Source organism: Mus musculus, chromosome 14, assembly GCF_000001635.26.
Source record: "Mus musculus strain C57BL/6J chromosome 14, GRCm38.p6 C57BL/6J".
NCBI lineage: Eukaryota > Metazoa > Chordata > Mammalia > Rodentia > Muridae > Mus > Mus musculus.
The window spans coordinates 38,528,726-38,547,008 of record NC_000080.6 but is presented as its reverse complement, the minus strand read 5'-3'; the positions used below and the strand labels follow the sequence as shown (position 1 = coordinate 38,547,008).

The 18,283-nt window shown below is 39.4% G+C and overlaps 1 protein-coding gene across 10 annotated transcripts in view; it reads left to right on the top strand.

Moving 5' to 3' along the window:
* Nrg3 (neuregulin 3) overlaps positions 1–18,283 on the top strand; it is a 1,108,134-nt gene that overhangs the window by 926,227 nt on the left and 163,624 nt on the right. The gene's annotated exons all lie outside the window — the stretch shown is intronic.

Here is an 18,283-nt window from a genome sequence, read left to right as displayed (position 1 = left end):
GTATCTATGCATTCAGCACTGGGAGGAGGGATATTGCCTTCATGAGGATCTCGGATGCACCAGAACTCAGAAAGGAACATAAACACACATAAGCACACACTCAATCAAAATAATGTAAATCATATACTTAAAAAAGACTACATGCATTAATTTGTTTATCTATATGTATGTGTATATATCTCTTTAGTATCTTAGAACTGACTGATGTGATTCAAAGTGAAGAATGTATTAGGCTTTGACTAACAGGTGAAATTAGTGTTATCATCAGTCTGGTCTATATTACAATCTATAAGAAAACTGTTTACTTAGCAGACAGGGAAAAAGCAAGTATTTTTATATTCAGCTAGTCACCGAAGCTTTTTGGGTCAGGAAATTGAGTTTTAAATAAACTCACACTGTAGAAAAGTTTAGAAGCTTGGCAACATGTGTTAAACTTTCTACCATAAGCCATAAGATGAATGCAGATAAAAGCCTTTTAGCAGCATTTCCTGCTTTACAATCTATTCTAATATGTATTCAATACATTAAATTCAGAAAATAAAGTGATGTAGGAAAACGTCAACAGTCTGATCATAGATAATAAGATAATATAACAAGCCAATCTTTTCCTTCATGCTTTTCTGATGTGTGGGTATGATGTGTATCATTTCTCTGCCAAAAAGAGTTATAAGCAATTTACTCTCTATATATACGTATTATTTTTCTGTTGCTATGACAAAACACCACAACGAAGACAACTTATAGAAGAAAGCATTTAATTTCCAGGGGCTTAGATTCCATAAGCTACCATGACAGGGTGCATGACACTGGAGCATTAGCGGAGGGCTTACATCTTAACAACAGATGTGTGTGTGTGTGGATGTGTGTGTGTGTGTGTGTGTGTGTGTGTGTGTGTGTGTGTGGATGTGTGTGTGTGAGAGAGAGAGAGAAAGAGAGAGAGAGCTGAGAATGGCTTGGGAATATTGAAACCTCCAAGTTCATGCCCAGTGACACACTTCCTCCAACAAGGCTATACCTCCTAATATTTACCAGTTTTACCAAGTGATGATCAGGCATTCTGGTATATGAACCTACAGGGATTATTTTCCTTCAAAGCAGTATATTATAAAAGTTCTTTATTGTTTTAATACAAAGCCAAGTGGTTGTTCAAAACTTTCATAATATATATACAAGAGTGGATTGATATATAAATGTATATAGGCATTTGTGTTTATGTATGTATATATAACTATATGTAAATATATGTAAAAAGATTAAACATCACTACATATCTTACAAATAAATACTATATTATAAAATGTTCATGAATATCCATGAAAAACACAACTCAGCTTACTTATAGCCATCTCTCTATATAAAATTTTAGTGCTATTTATGCTAATATCTTCAGTTCCAATTCCAAGTCATGGGGCTTATTTAATACTCTCTGGCTTTGTTATTTATAATTTCTTTCTCTCCCAGTAAGAGCAATGTGTTTTATTTTCTATAATATATTCATTTGTTCAAACAATATGCAGATAAAAATTCAACAATTTTCAACCCACCTATAAGTTACAATCTTATGGATTGTAATTATAGCATATTTTTTGCTTAACATGGTTTTCTGGGCTGGATAATAAGTGTAGGAAATGGGCAATATAGGAAACAGAAAGATTTGCATATCTGGTATAGAAATAGGCTTAAGTGTTTCTTTTATTTTTTTAAAGGTCTACCTATATTGCTGTCTCATCATTATATATATTTCTAAAGGCTTAATTTAATAACTCTAAATTCCACTCTGGATAGATCATCCTGATAACTATTTCCATGGTTTTACTTGAAAAAGTACACTTTACATTACAGTATACTTGTGTACATACATATTCTTAATTATGTATTTAACATGTGAAATCTGGATATTCCTTACATTCTATAGCATAATAATTGACCAGAGCATTATATTATATCAGTACTTAAAGTCAACCATATTTTAAGCTTAACTAAATGTTGAAGATATTTTGTTTCCTATCTTGCCTAACTACGATGTAAAAGTCACAAAGATAGAGCTATTAAAAAGAATATATTAATTTGATATTAAAAATTCCCTCAGGCTGCAGAGGTGGCTCAGAAGTTGATATTTCAAAGAGCTTAAGTTTGGTTTGAAGCACTATATCCAGTGTACTGATATTTTCTTCTGGTCACTGGATACAAGAAATGCACTTGCACAGGCACGTGAATATAAACAAACAAAAATCTTTTAAGAGAAGAAAAAGGAAAAAGTACTCACATGTCTTCATTAATGTAATGACTCATTTCTCTCTTGTGTGTTCCTATCCTTTTGCTCGATGAAAGACTTCATATCTTTGGTTGCATTCTTTACTTCCAGATAACTTGTACTGGTGAGGGCTACTCTGTCATGATATAGACCACACTCATAGTCCTTGAGAAATAATAGCAGGGGATTAACAAGTTTGAAGACAGCCTGGGCTACCTTGTGTGACCCTGTTTCAAAATGATGGAGAAGGAAGAAGAGGAGAAGGAGGTCATAATGATGGTGACACTTTCAATCGCTTGTGCTTTTAGAAGCAAGCCTGCCATTATTAGTTATCATTTGTTTCTTGTATTCTTTTCTATGTTAATCAGAGCATGTTCACTGCCATTATTTTATGAGTTGAATCACAAAACAATGTGAGTTGGAGGGGTCCAAAACCACGAAGTCCTAAACCCTGGCACCTGTGCTTGTCAATGCCATGTTATCTGTAATATCTGCATATGTCATCACATTTAGTGAAGCTATATGTAACCAGGATGAGCCCTAAGCCCCTTGATAAATATACTATAATGGGAGATCTTGAGGCAAGGATACTACACAGAACATTTCATAAAGAGACAAAGAATGGAGTTGAACTACCATGAACTAAGAATATAAGGGTTAACAGTAGCAACCAGACATTATGTCGTGCCAGAGGAGATATGTTACTTGAGGCTGAAGAGGACATGTGGCCAAGTCTATATCTTGACTTGGGACTTTTTAATCTACAAAAGGAAAAAATACACTTCTACTGTTTTTTTTTAAAGCTGCTTAGTTTGTGACACACTAAATTAATACCATACTCCTGTTATAAAAAAATCAAGTATATATATATATATATATATATATATATATATATATATAAAATGCATACATATTATGCATATATATATTAGTATATATATTATGCATATATATTTTAAATCACATATGTATATTTTCATATATTAATCATATATGATTAATGTAATCCCATATAAATATTATATCAAGCTCTTTATCTTGGGGAACACACACAGGCTAGCACTCTGGGATTGTAATTTTACACCCTCTAGCTTCCATATCTTTAGTTTGACCACCATCTGGAATTCTGTTGTATCACTGTACAACAGACTAAGATAGGGATTTGAGAAACAGCATAATGACAGCACAGAGTCAATAAATAACATTAAGATTTCTTAGTGGTTGAGTGTGAGCATGGAAATTACTGAAACACATACAAAGAGCTCTATTCTGCGTACAGATGAGAGTAATGGGGTAAGTAAAGCCAAGCTCATCCCTGGGCTGTTGAGAAAACAAAGTTCATTGTCAACTGAAAGGGAAAAATGAAGAGATGGTGAAGAGAAATACAAATACAGTTTTTGAATTAGGAAACCATCAAGTTAGAAGTGGCATTATTGTCCAGACAGCCGGCCACCTTCCTGGTGAGAGCACGGGGGTCTGCCTGGCCTGAGAGGTTTGTGGCACAGGCGCCGGCGGGAGCCTTCTTGGCTCCGGGACTCCGCGGAGGGCAGGCTGCACGGGTGACCGTGTGGAATACAGAGTGCCAGCCGTTTCTGGGACGGGCGAGAGAGTCGCAGAGCTTCTGGGCGGCGCCATCTTTAGCTCCAGACAGCCGGCCACCTTCCTGGTGAGAGCACGGGGGTCTGCCTGGCCTGAGAGGTTTGTGGCACAGGCGCCGGCGGGAGCCTTCTTGGCTCCGGGACTCCGCGGAGGGCAGGCTGCACGGGTGACCGTGTGGAATACAGAGTGCCAGCCGTTTCTGGGACGGGCGAGAGAGTCGCAGAGCTTCTGGGCGGCGCCATCTTCAGCTCCAGACAGCCGGCCACCTTCCTGGTGAGAGCACGGGGGTCTGCCTGGCCTGAGAGGTTTGTGGCACAGGCGCCGGCGGGAGCCTTCTTGGCTCCGGGACTCCGCGGAGGGCAGGCTGCACGGGTGACCGTGTGGAATACAGAGTGCCAGCCGTTTCTGGGACGGGCGAGAGAGTCGCAGAGCTTCTGGGCGGCGCCATCTTCAGCTCCAGACAGCCGGCCACCTTCCTGGTGAGAGCACGGGGGTCTGCCTGGCCTGAGAGGTTTGTGGCACAGGCGCCGGCGGGAGCCTTCTTGGCTCCGGGACTTCGCGGAGGGCAGGCTGCACGGGTGACCGTGTGGAATACAGAGTGCCAGCCGTTTCTGGGACGGGCGAGAGAGTCGCAGAGCTTCTGGGCGGCGCCATCTTCAGCTCCAGACAGCCGGCCACCTTCCTGGTGAGAGCACGGGGGTCTGCCTGGCCTGAGAGGTTTGTGGCACAGGCGCCGGCGGGAGCCTTCTTGGCTCCGGGACTCCGCGGAGGGCAGGCTGCACGGGTGACCGTGTGGAATACAGAGTGCCAGCCGTTTCTGGGACGGGCGAGAGAGTCGCAGAGCTTCTGGGCGGCGCCATCTTCAGCTCCAGACAGCCGGCCACCTTCCTGGTGAGAGCACGGGGGTCTGCCTGGCCTGAGAGGTTTGTGGCACAGGCGCCGGCGGGAGCCTTCTTGGCTCCGGGACTCCGCGGAGGGCAGGTTGCACGGGTGACCGTGTGGAATACAGAGTGCCAGCCGTTTCTGGGACGGGCGAGAGAGTCACAGAGATTCTGGGGCGGCACCATCTTCAGCTCCAGACAACCAGCCACCTTCCCGGCAAGAGCCACAGAGCTTCTGAGGCGGCAACATCTTCGACTCCAGACAACTGGCCACCTTCCTGGCCAAAGCAACACAGCTTCTGGGAAAGATCCTGTTTTGGGCCTTCACCTTCAGCCAGGAGGAGGTCCAAACACCAGATAACTGTACACCTTCCCTGAGAGAGGAGAGCTTGCCTACAGAGACTGCTCTGACCACTGAAACTCAGAGAAGAGAGCTTGTCTCCCACGCCTGCTGATAGAGGGTAACAAAATCAACAGAGGAACAATCTTTTAACAAAGACAACTATAACAACTAACTCCAGAGATTGCCAGATGGCGAAAGGTAAACGTAAGAATCCTACTAACAGAAGCCAGGACCACTCACCATCATCAGAACCCAGAACGCCCACTTCGCCCAATCCAGGACACCCTAACACACCTGAAAAGGTAGACCTGGATTTAAAAGCATATCTCATGATGATGGTAGAGGACATAAAGAAGGAATTCAATAACTCACTTAAAGAAATACAGGAGAACACTGCTAAAGAGTTACAAGTCCTTAAAGAAAAACAGGAAAACACTGCTAAAGAGTTACAAGTCCTTAAAGAAAAACAGGAAAACACAACCAAACAGGTAGAAGTCCTTATAGAAAAACAGGAAAACACATCCAAACAGGTGATGGAAATGAACAAAACCATACTAGACCTAAAAAGGGAAGTAGACACAATAAAGAAAACCCAAAGTGAGGCGACGCTGGAGATAGAAACCCTAGGAAAGAAATCTGGAACCATAGATGCCAGCATCAGCAACAGAATACAAGAGATGGAAGAGAGAATCTCAGGTGCAGAAGACTCCATAGAGAACATCGGCACAACAATCAAAGAAAATGGAAAATGCAAAAAGATCCTAACTCAAAACATCCAGGAAATCCAGGACACAATGAGAAGACCAAACCTACGGATAATAGGAGTGGATGAGAATGAAGATTTTCAACTCAAAGGACCAGCAAACATCTTCAACAAAATTATTGAAGAAAACTTCCCAAATCTAAAGAAAGAGATGCCCATGAACATACAAGAAGCCTACAGAACTCCAAATAGACTGGACCAGAAAAGAAATTCCTCCCGACACATAATAATCAGAACACCAAATGCACTAAATAAAGATAGAATACTAAAAGCAGTAAGGGAAAAAGGTCAAGTAACATATAAAGGCAAGCCTATCAGAATTACACCAGATTTTTCACCAGAGACTATGAAAGCCAGAAGAGCCTGGACAGATGTTATACAGACACTAAGAGAACACAAATGCCAGCCCAGGCTACTATACCCAGCCAAACTCTCAATTACCATAGATGGAGAAACCAAAGTATTCCACGACAAAACTAAATTCACCCATTATCTCTCCACGAATCCAGCCCTTCAAAGGATAATAACAGAAAAAAACCAATACAAGGACGGGAACCACGCCCTAGAAAAAACAAGAAGATAATCCCTCAACAAACCTAAAAGAAGACAACCACAAGAACAGAATGCCAACTTTAACAACAAAAATAACAGGAAGCAACAATTACCTTTCCTTAATATCTCTTAATATCAATGGACTCAATTCCCCAATAAAAAGACATAGACTAACAGACTGGCTACACAAACAGGACCCAACATTCTGCTGCTTACAGGAAACCCATCTCAGGGAAAAAGACAGACACTACCTCAGAGTGAAAGGCTGGAAAACAATTTTCCAAGCAAATGGTCTGAAGAAACAGGCTGGAGTAGCCATTCTAATATCGGATAAAATCGACTTCCAACCCAAAGTTATCAAAAAAGACAAGGAGGGACACTTCATACTCATCAAAGGTAAAATCCTCCAAGAGGAACTCTCAATTCTGAATATCTACGCTCCAAATGCAAGGGCAGCCACATTCATTAAAGACACTTTAGTAAAGCTCAAAGCACACATTGCACCTCACACAATAATAGTGGGAGACCTCAACACACCACTTTCATCAATGGACAGATCGTGGAAACAGAAACTAAACAGGGACACAGTGAAACTAACAGAAGTTATGAAACAAATGGACCTGACAGATATCTACAGAATATTTAATCCTAAAACAAAAGGATATACCTTCTTCTCAGCACCTCACGGGACCTGCTCCAAAATTGACCATATAATTGGTCACAAAATAAGCCTCGACAGATACAAAAATATTGAAATTGTCCCATGTATCCTATCAGACCACCATGGCCTAAGACTGATCTTCAATAACAACATTAAGAATGGAAAGCCAACATTCACGTGGAAACTGAACAACACTCTTCTCAATGATACCTTGGTCAAGGAAGGAATAAAGAAAGAAATTAAAGACTTTTTAGAGTTTAATGAAAATGAAGCCACAACGTACCCAAACCTTTGGGACACAATGAAAGCATTTCTAAGAGGGAAACTCATAGCTCTGAGTACCTCCAAGAAGAAACGGGAGAGAGCACATACTAGCAGCTTGACAACACATCTAAAAGCTCTAGAAAAAAAGGAAGCAAATTCACCCAAGAGGAGTAGACGGCAGGAAATAATCAAACTCAGGGGTGAAATTAACCAAGTGGAAACAAGAAGAACTATTCAAAGAATTAACCAAACGAGGAGTTGGTTCTTTGAGAAAATCAACAAGATAGATAAACCCTTAGCTAGACTCACTAGAGGGCAAAGGGACAAAATCCTAATCAACAAAATCAGAAATGAAAAGGGAGACATAACAACAGATCCTGAAGAAATCCAAAACACCATCAGATCCTTCTACAAAAGCTTATACTCAACAAAACTGGAAAACCTGGACGAAATGGACAAATTTCTGGACAGATACCAGGTACCAAAGTTGAATCAGGATCAAGTTGACCTTCTAAACAGTCCCATATCCCGTAAAGAAATAGAAGCAGTTATTAATAGTCTCCCAACCAAAAAAAGCCCAGGACCAGATGGGTTTAGTGCAGAGTTCTATCAGACCTTCAAAGAAGATCTAATTCCAGTTCTGCACAAACTATTTCACAAGATAGAAGTAGAAGGTACTCTACCCAACTCATTTTATGAAGCCACTATTACTCTGATACCTAAACCACAGAAAGATCCAACAAAGATAGAGAACTTCAGACCAATTTCTCTTATGAATATCGATGCAAAAATCCTTAATAAAATTCTCGCTAACCGAATCCAAGAACACATTAAAGAAATCATCCATCCTGACCAAGTAGGTTTTATTCCAGGGATGCAGGGATGGTTTAATATACGAAAATCCATCAATGTAATCCATTATATAAACAAACTCAAAGACAAAAACCACATGATCATCTCGTTAGATGCAGAGAAAGCATTTGACAAGATCCAACACCCATTCATGATAAAAGTTTTGGAAAGATCAGGAATTCAAGGCCCATACCTAAACATAATAAAAGCAATCTACAGCAAACCAGTAGCCAACATCAAAGTAAATGGAGAGAAGCTGGAAGCAATCCCACTAAAATCAGGGACTAGACAAGGCTGCCCACTTTCTCCCTACCTTTTCAACATAGTACTTGAAGTATTAGCCAGAGCAATTCGACAACAAAAGGAGATCAAGGGGATACAAATTGGAAAAGAGGAAGTCAAAATATCACTTTTTGCAGATGATATGATAGTATATATAAGTGACCCTAAAAATTCCACCAGAGAACTCCTAAACCTGATAAACAGCTTTGGTGAAGTAGCTGGATATAAAATTAACTCAAACAAGTCAATGGCCTTTCTCTACACAAAGAATAAACAGGCTGAGAAAGAAATTAGGGAAACAACACCCTTCTCAATAGTCACAAATAATATAAAATATCTCGGCGTGACTCTAACTAAGGAAGTAAAAGATCTGTATGATAAAAACTTCAAGTCTCTGAAGAAAGAAATTAAAGAAGATCTCAGAAGATGGAAAGATCTCCCATGCTCATGGATTGGCAGGATCAACATTGTAAAAATGGCTATCTTGCCAAAAGCAATCTACAGATTCAATGCAATCCCCATCAAAATTCCAACTCAATTCTTCAACGAATTAGAAGGAGCAATTTGCAAATTCATCTGGAATAACAAAAAACCTAGGATAGCAAAAACTCTTCTCAAGGATAAAAGAACCTCTGGTGGAATCACCATGCCTGACCTAAAGCTTTACTACAGAGCAATTGTGATAAAAACTGCATGGTACTGGTATAGAGACAGACAAGTAGACCAATGGAATAGAATTGAAGACCCAGAAATGAACCCACACACCTATGGTCACTTGATCTTCGACAAGGGAGCTAAAACCATCCAGTGGAAGAAAGACAGCATTTTCAACAATTGGTGCTGGCACAACTGGTTGTTATCATGTAGAAGAATGCGAATCGATCCATACTTATCTCCTTGTACTAAGGTCAAATCTAAGTGGATCAAGGAACTTCACATAAAACCAGAGACACTGAAACTTATAGAGGAGAAAGTGGTGAAAAGCCTTGAAGATATGGGTACAGGGGAAAGATTCCTGAACAGAACAGCAATGGCTTGCTCTGTAAGATCGAGAATTGACAAATGGGACCTAATGAAACTCCAAAGTTTCTGCAAGGCAAAAGACACCGTCAATAGGACAAAAAGACCACCAACAGATTGGGAAAGGATCTTTACCTATCCTAAATCAGATAGGGGACTAATATCCAACATATATAAAGAACTCAAGAAGGTGGACTTCAGAAAATCAAATAACCCCATTAAAAAATGGGGCTCAGAACTGAACAAAGAATTCTCACCTGAGGAATACTGAATGGCAGAGAAGCACCTGAAAAAATGCTCAACATCCTTAATCATCAGGGAAATGCAAATCAAAACAACCCTGAGATTCCACCTCACACCAGTCAGAATGGCTAAGATCAAAAATTCAGGTGACAGCAGATGCTGGCGTGGATGTGGAGAAAGAGGAACACTCCTCCATTGTTGGTGGGATTGCAGGCTTGTACAACCACTCTGGAGATCAGTCTGGCGGTTCCTCAGAAAACTGGATATAGTACTACCGGAGGATCCAGCAATACCTCTCCTGGGCACATATCCAGAAGATGCCCCAACTGGTAAGAAGGACACATGCTCCACTATGTTCATAGCAGCCTTATTTATAATAGCCAGAAGCTGGAAGGAACCCAGATGCCCCTCAACAGAGGAATGGATACAGAAGATGTGGTACATCTACACAATGGAGTACTACTCAGCTATTAAAAAGAATGAATTTATGAAATTCCTGGCCAAATGGATGGACCTGGAGGGCATCATCCTGAGTGAGGTAACACATTCACAAAGGAACTCACACAATATGTACTCACTGATAAGTGGATATTAGCCCAAAACCTAAGATACCCAAGATATAAGATACAATTTCCTAAACACATGAAACTCAAGAAAAATGAAGACTGAAGTGTGAACACTATGCCCCTCCTTAGAAGTGGGAGCAAAACACCCTTGGAAGGAGTTACAGAGACAAAGTTTGGAGCTGAGATAAAAGGATGGACCATGTAGACACTACCATATCCGGGGATCCATCCCATAATCAGCTTCCAAATGCTGACACCATTGCATACACTAGCAAGATTATGCTGAAAGGACCCTGATATAGCTGTCTCTTGTCAGAGTATGCCTGGGCCTAGCAAGCATAGAAGTGGATGCTCACAGTCGGCTATTGGATGGATCACATGGCCCCCAATGAAGGAGCTAGAGAAAGTACCAAAGAAGCTAAAGGGATCTGCAACACTATAGGTGGAACAACATTATGAACTAACCAGTACCCCGGAGCTCTTGACTCTAGCTGCATATGCATCAAAAGATGGCCTAGTCGGCCATCACTGGAAAGAGAGGCCCATTGGACACGCAAACTTTATATGCCCCAGTACAGGGGAACGCCAGGGCCATAAAAGGGGAGTGGGTGGGTAGGGGAGAGGGGGTGGGTGGCTATGGGGGACTTTTGGTATAGCATTGCAAATGTAAATGAGCGAAATACCTAATAAAAAATGGAAAAAAAAAAAAAAAAAGAAGTGGCATTATTTAGAGGCAAAATGCAAGGTAAGGTTAATGGGGTATGTTGGGCTATAAAGAGACATTAAGTAACAATAAAAGTGGAATATAGCAAGGTGATAAGCAGCCATTGCCCAATATAAAACAATCTCCATATTAACTAAACACATCAGGCAAAATGCACCAAGTACAATGAGCTGGCGGCAAATATAATTATTGTGAAACCTCTGGAATATATACAATCAAATATGTATAGAACAGAAACATGTCCATGACTATTGGTTTTATAAGTGGCCAAGTGTTTAAGGAAAAGTTTTTCACGCTGAAGGCGTAAAATAAAGCATGGACAATGGCAGAGATTATAAAAGCTAGCTAGCTAATATGTTTTAAAGAACGATTTTTTTTAATTTGTCTCATTTAAGACACTTTTCCTTAAGTGTTTTTGTTTTTTTGTTTTTTTGTTTTGTTTGTTTTTTTGTTTTGTTTTGTTTTGTTTTGTTTTTTTAAGTTAATTTGCCTTACAGTGTGATGGACTCTTCCCTTGGGCTACCATCGAAGCAGTATCTTCATATTTGGTGATCTTCTAGATTCAGTCATATTAATTTCATGGGTGTGTCTTAGATGATAACAGACTACAGTTATGACTCAAGATTAGAGTGTGAATATGAAGCAGGATTTCACAATAGCTATTCCTCCAACACTGTGTGATGGCAAGAGGCCCATTGGTCTTGAATCTGCAAGATGCTAAATGGTCTATCTTGCCTCATAACTCAAGGATTTTGAAAAAAGGCAACTATTGGGCTAAGGTGGAGCAGAGCACTATCAGGGTATTAGATTGGAATATGCCCAGAATGGGTTCTTTCTTTGAAAAGAAAAGTAGTTATGCTTATACACTTCTTTCCCTTAAGTTGGGTTTAAAGTTTATAAGAACAATGCTACTCATTCTTCTATAGTTCCAGTCTGTTCTTTGATTATGCAAACTTTTCCATTTGCTGTTCCCTGGAGTTTAGTTTGCAGTGGCTTGTTCTAGGCTGTCATTTGGCAACTCTGTGATTATTAAGGTTCTTTTTACTTCTGAACTTTGTCCAGAATTCTTCATTCCCTCTCCATTGTTCACTATTATCCTGAATTTTCTCTGTGGCAGATTTGAATGTTAGGTTCCTGTATTGTAATCTCTGTAGGCTGGTGGTTAATGGCTTTTGTTTATTTGTTTATTTGTTTGTTTGTTTTAAAGCTAGTATGAAAATAGAGAATTTTACAGAGTAATGCTATAAAAGCAGAATATTTTGTGTAGCTGTGTATGTGTTTTATGTGATGTCACAATTAAATGCTCAAAAGTTTAAAAACTCATAAGTAAAATTGGTAGCAAGTTTATGTTATAATCATAAATGTATTTAAAAATATATATTGTAGTATAGATGGAATGAACAGTCTGTACAATGTATTCAATATTTTACATAATTCTTGGTCATATTCTCTCAACATCCATCCACTGAATCACCTAGAGCAAATTCCAGCCATCTGGGTTTGTGTAACTACATTCTCAGATATTTAAACAGTTGCAAAATCACATATTAATGCCTTTATCAAGCAGTAAGTATGACTGAAGGAAGAAAATCTTGGGAGCAAGAGTGATATGCTAGCAAACCTCTGGGCATGGAAGAAGAGTCTTACCCCTGTGATGGCTAGTTTTACCTCTTATACAAAATATATGCACATGTATTTTGGATTCAAGTTTTGAATGATTGCTTAAGAGTTAGATAATCATCTGGCAATTCTTTTACCTTCATAAATAGTCCACATTTTCATATTACAGAGGGAGAAGTATTTCTAGAAATTACTCCATCTGTACCTTAAGCATTTCTTCATATGATCATAAAAACAGTCTTCTTTGATCTAAGAGGCTTCTGTAATCTAAGGAAGTACATCTATGTTTGAAACACTGAGACCACAACTGTAAAAACAATTGCAAAAGTTGTTAATGTTCTCTGAGGAGTAGCAAATTATTAACAGGTTCAGTATTGAAATAATAGTTCTGCCACACCTGCTCATATGATATTCAAAGCATATATTGGACATTTAAAGCTTTCAAGTGCCACCAGCTGGTTGTGAGTCTACATTCGCTAGCAGTAGTATTTCACATAAAACTTGATTTAATGGATCACCAACACATGGGAAGTATGTTCTTTTATTCATTTCTGGGAATAACATTAAGTTACTGACATTCTATTATTGTTATTACTGTAACAGACACAGACAAGAACACATGAAATTTCCTCTTCAATAAACCCCTTCCTGATAAGGGCAAATTATTTCCTTTTTCACATGTACATCATGTTTTTTAAAATGTGGGAACTGAAGATCTACAAAACACAGACAACTAGTAGGAAACTGTTAATCTGTGGTTTTGCATGTAAGGCACAGGGGTAATTAAAATTCTGTTTGGCCAGGCTGAATGGTAGAATTGGTCTTAGAAAATCCTAATTAATATGGACTAGAAACACAGAAATTGAGAGAAATGAATAAGTTGGTTTTGTAGATAGCCCTGGTGTTGTTTGTATTTTGATGCTAATTCTGCTTCCCAAAAAAGCAGCTGCCTGGGACAAGGAGTGAATACTGTACTGAGGTGAAATATAGAATTCCAGGAACCAATCACTGGATGAGGAATATGCAGGACTTTCCAGTTGAAGAGGGGAAGAGGAGAGGCAGAAAGAGGCTTGAGGCTTTTTGAAGGGAGGCAGATGGAGATCAGGATGTAACAGGTAGCAGAGACCCCTGGTTCAGGTGGTGGATCCATAGGGATTCGCTACTGGAGAATTTAACTGAGAATGGCTGACAAAATAGGATGCTAGTTGCTCTGCCCAACGATTGAGTTACCTGTTGATTCTGAACTAAGTTTGTATGGTGTCTTCCTTCACATATTGACTCAACTGGGATCCAGAGCAAAAGGTGTGGTGGCAAAGTGTGAGTTTAAAAGAAGTGCACCCCAAAAGGCTATGGGAATTTAGAAGGATGAGGCTGGCGTGGCAACAACATGACAGTGGGAACTTAGTGAGCCGGGTTGAGCGATTTCAGAGCTCTGGGGCAGAGTCTCCACAAGATGAGAACAGACAGGCCAGCCTGACAGTGCATTGCCAGAATAGGGTGGATTGCATTTTATTATTTCATGCTACACGTTGGTAAGAAAAAACAAAAATCAAAAAAAGTCAACATTTGTTTTCAAGTATTTCTAATATGCAAGAGTAAGTGGGCATGAGAAAATGCAAATATTTATGAAAAGGGAAACAAAGAAATGTGTAAAATGAAAGAGATACAGCACAGTGGAAGTTTATAAAGATCCACTGCACTGATCAGTAAAAGATGGTCAAAAGAAGTATTGTTAAGGTAAGATAGTCTAGTCTCATCTTTAAACTGCTGTAAATGTGTATGCTCATATGCACTCAAATTCCATATGGACATACGGATAACTTAAATGGATAAAACTTACCATGAGAATTACGCTACTTTTAGAATATGCACTTTTTTCCTACTCTCTGACTCAGGTATAGATTGCTGATAATCCATACTTATTACAGTCACACTCTCTTCTTGTTGGAAGATTTAGCATTAGATATAAGGAATTCTGTTCCTAGCATTTTACCTTGTTTTCTGGGTAAGAGTAAAGATGGAGAAAAACTTCGAAAGATGAACCACCCACTATGATCTGAACAAATAACCCAACTTGTGTAGAACAGCCCTGAGACATTTTCCAACCATGGAATTTTTACAAAAGGAGAAAGTCAATAGGGACACAAAAGGACTTAGCTTCTTGTCAATGGAGACACAGAAATCCATGGTACTAAGACATCATTTAATTATGCCATCCTGAAATATAGAGAATGATAGAATGAGTAGATGACTCTACCCCCCAAAATCTATTATTAAAACGTACTTTAGGGTCAACAAGATATTTCAGCAGGTAAAGTACATTGTTACACAGGTGCATAGCATGTGTTCAATCCCTCAGACCCATATGGTGAAAAGAGAGAACCAATTCCCCAAAATTGTCCTCCAACTTATATATACATATGGCACCACACACAGGCCCCTCATAAATAAATATATAAGTGTAGTAAATAAATAAATAGTAACACTTTAAGGTACTTTAAAAAAGTGCAGCTCTATAGGACAAACTCTCACCTTTCATGATTATTAAATGAAGGTTATTCTTCATTATCAATGAGAATTCAAAGAGGAAATCTGCTTAATGTTGATTCATGAAAGTCTGATAAACTTCCTAGGTACTCTACTCTTTGAAAGACCTGAACAGCAGGAGGAAAAATATGAGAATAATATCAAGATTACTTCTGAGTACTTTGAACACAGTATGAATATTTTAAAAAGATAATAGATTGCACAAGAATTGCACATAGTAGAGTATATCCACATAGGACAGTAATAGCCGTTAAACACTGAATTGCTAGGGCAAGGGTATCCATCCACCAATGACAGAACTCTTAATACTTTCATTGAATGAATTTGGTAGTAGTTTCTGAGGGCTGTGGCTTAAACATAGCACAGCAAATGTCTATGATCAAGACACCAGACTTGTGCTTTCCTCAGTAAAGATTGTGTTCAGCTACAAGAATGAGAAACCCTAACTAAGCAAATCAAGGAATTTATTTTTCTGGAATAAAGAGAACTTCAGAGGTTTGTCTTCAACAACATTTGTAGCTGTGGTGGCCCATCCTCTTAGAAGCTGTTGCAGAAAACATTTAAAACGACTGGCATGTCCCCACACTATATCCTGCTACTCTCTGGCCCAGCGGCCTGGCTGGCCATGCACTGACAGGCAATGGCCAACCTTTTTTATCTGGTGTAGACTCTCTGCCTTAGAGTTCCTGAAATGTCTCCAGCTAGCTTGCTAAGTTCCCACTGGCCGGTTGTTACCACTCCAGCCCCATGCTTCAAAACCTCCATGACCTTTGTGGTGCACCTCAGGTAAACCCACACTTTGCCCCACACTTTTCTCTCTTGAACAAGATGAGCTGCTGCATGAAGGAAAATACAATACAAACTTAGTTCAGAAATAACAGTAACTCAATTTCTGGGTGCAACAACTAAAATCCTAACTTGTAAGACTTATTAAATCTAAATCCTCCAGTGGTAAATACTCTTGGAGTCGCCACTGAAACTGAGAGGCACTCATAATTACACCTTGTCCTCGCGCTATCCCTGTCCAAAAGGCCCTCACTCTCTCCTGCTTCCTCTCTTCCTCCATCCAACCTGGAAGTCCTGCTTACTTGTCCAGAGATTGGTTCCTTTATTCATTAGGGAATTGGTTCACAAGAAGTCACCTGGATAGTGACTCACTCCTTGTTGGTAGCCCTTCCCAGGAGAGCAGAATTAGCATCAAAATACAAACAGCACCAGGCCCATCCACAATAGAAGCTTCTTTCTCAGAATGGGCAACCTCTACCTACCCTTAAGGGTGAGAGTGGGAAGAAGGCCCCTAGTATGTGACAATGGCATGGTCAACTGAATTTCTTCCTTGATAAAGAACTTTACTGAAAGACACGTTGGCAAATGATAATTTTCAGTCTCAGAAACATCACTGCCCTTTGGCAAAACTAACCAGTTCAGGGTAGGCTACAAAATGTGTGGTTTTCATCCATCATATTGACCCTTTGAATTGATATGCTAGAGAAGAAGAGAGATACAAAATGCAGGGACAGCAGTACCTCCAAATACACATTTGTCTCATTTAAGTCTTTAATTATATGCATCTTATCTTTTAAACAGAGAAGGAAATTGAGATATAGGAAGATTAAATACCTTCTCTAAGGTCACACATGTTAAGTGTAAGATAATTACTGACTAGAAATTAAAGCTCATAGAATTAAATATTAATATATTTCCATGCCATATGAGATTATTTGCAGGTATCACCAAGCTAAATGTTCCTTAGATGTGGAATTTTGAGATCTTCTAATCTGGTGTTAGGCTATGAGTGATTTTTTTAATAGTGATATTTTTATTTCTCCACCCCAAACTGAAAACTCTTTTAGGAAAATTTTCAATCCCGAGTGGCCAATCAAGTTTCTATTTGTAGAAATTTTGAGATGTTATGTGTTATTTTCATAAGAATGATCCTCGTAGATTCGTGTATTTGAATACTTAGCTGAACTGTTAGGAAAGGATTAGAAGGTATTTCACTTGTTGGAGGAGGTGTTTCACTAGTGATGAGGTTTCTTTCTCTCTTTGACTGCATGTCGATTAAGATGTAGCTCTCAGCTCCTACTCCAGCACTATGCCTGCCTGCTGCCAACCACACTCCCTGCAATGATATAATGGATATAATATAATGGATACGATCCTCTAATACTGTAGACAAGCTCCCAGTTAAATGCTTTCTCTCATAAGAGTTGCCTTGGTCTTAATGTCTCTCTTTCTTTTTTTAATTAGATATTTTATTTACATTTCAGATGTTATCCCCTTTTCTAGTTTCCCCTCCGAAAATCCCCTATCTCCCACTCCTTCCCCCTGCTCCCCAACCCACACACTCCCATTCCCAGTCCTGGCATTCCTCTATACTGGAGCACAGATCCTTCACAGGACCAATGGCCTCTCTTCCCATTGATGACGGGTCTTAATGTCTCTTTACAGCAAGAAAACACTAAGACATGAAGTAAAGAGGGATACAGAGAATGTATTTTGAGCTGAAAAAGTTTGAGGTCTTATTGTTTTAATCATAATACACTCATAAGACTTTACGGAACATTCTATTAAGCAAATAGCAGCTTCAGGTTTAGATATATAATTACAAGGATATTTGTATGGAGATATAATAGAAACATACATACATGCAGAAAAATTAATGCCAGTTAAAGGTCTAGCAATTATATCATCTATTAGATCTGATGGAGACTGGAGATAAAAGTGGATTAATGGACCACCTGGACTATGCATTAGGTTTGCCTGTGACAACTTTTTCAGTCTCTTATAAATATTTGTTGGCTTTCATTTTATTATCCTACCTGTCACAGATACAACATAATTACAACTCAACCTGATCCTACCACATTAATTTTGTTCCGTTATGTACTAAAGACCTAACATCGAAAGTCTTCAATGAAAGAAGTTAAAATGAGAAAAAATGTAGTTCTGATCCAAAGTGATATATACCGTTATCAAAATAGAAACACACACAGACACAGACACAGACACAGACACACACACACACACACACACACACACACACACACAGACACAGACACACACACACACACACACACACAGACACACACACACACACACACAGAGACAG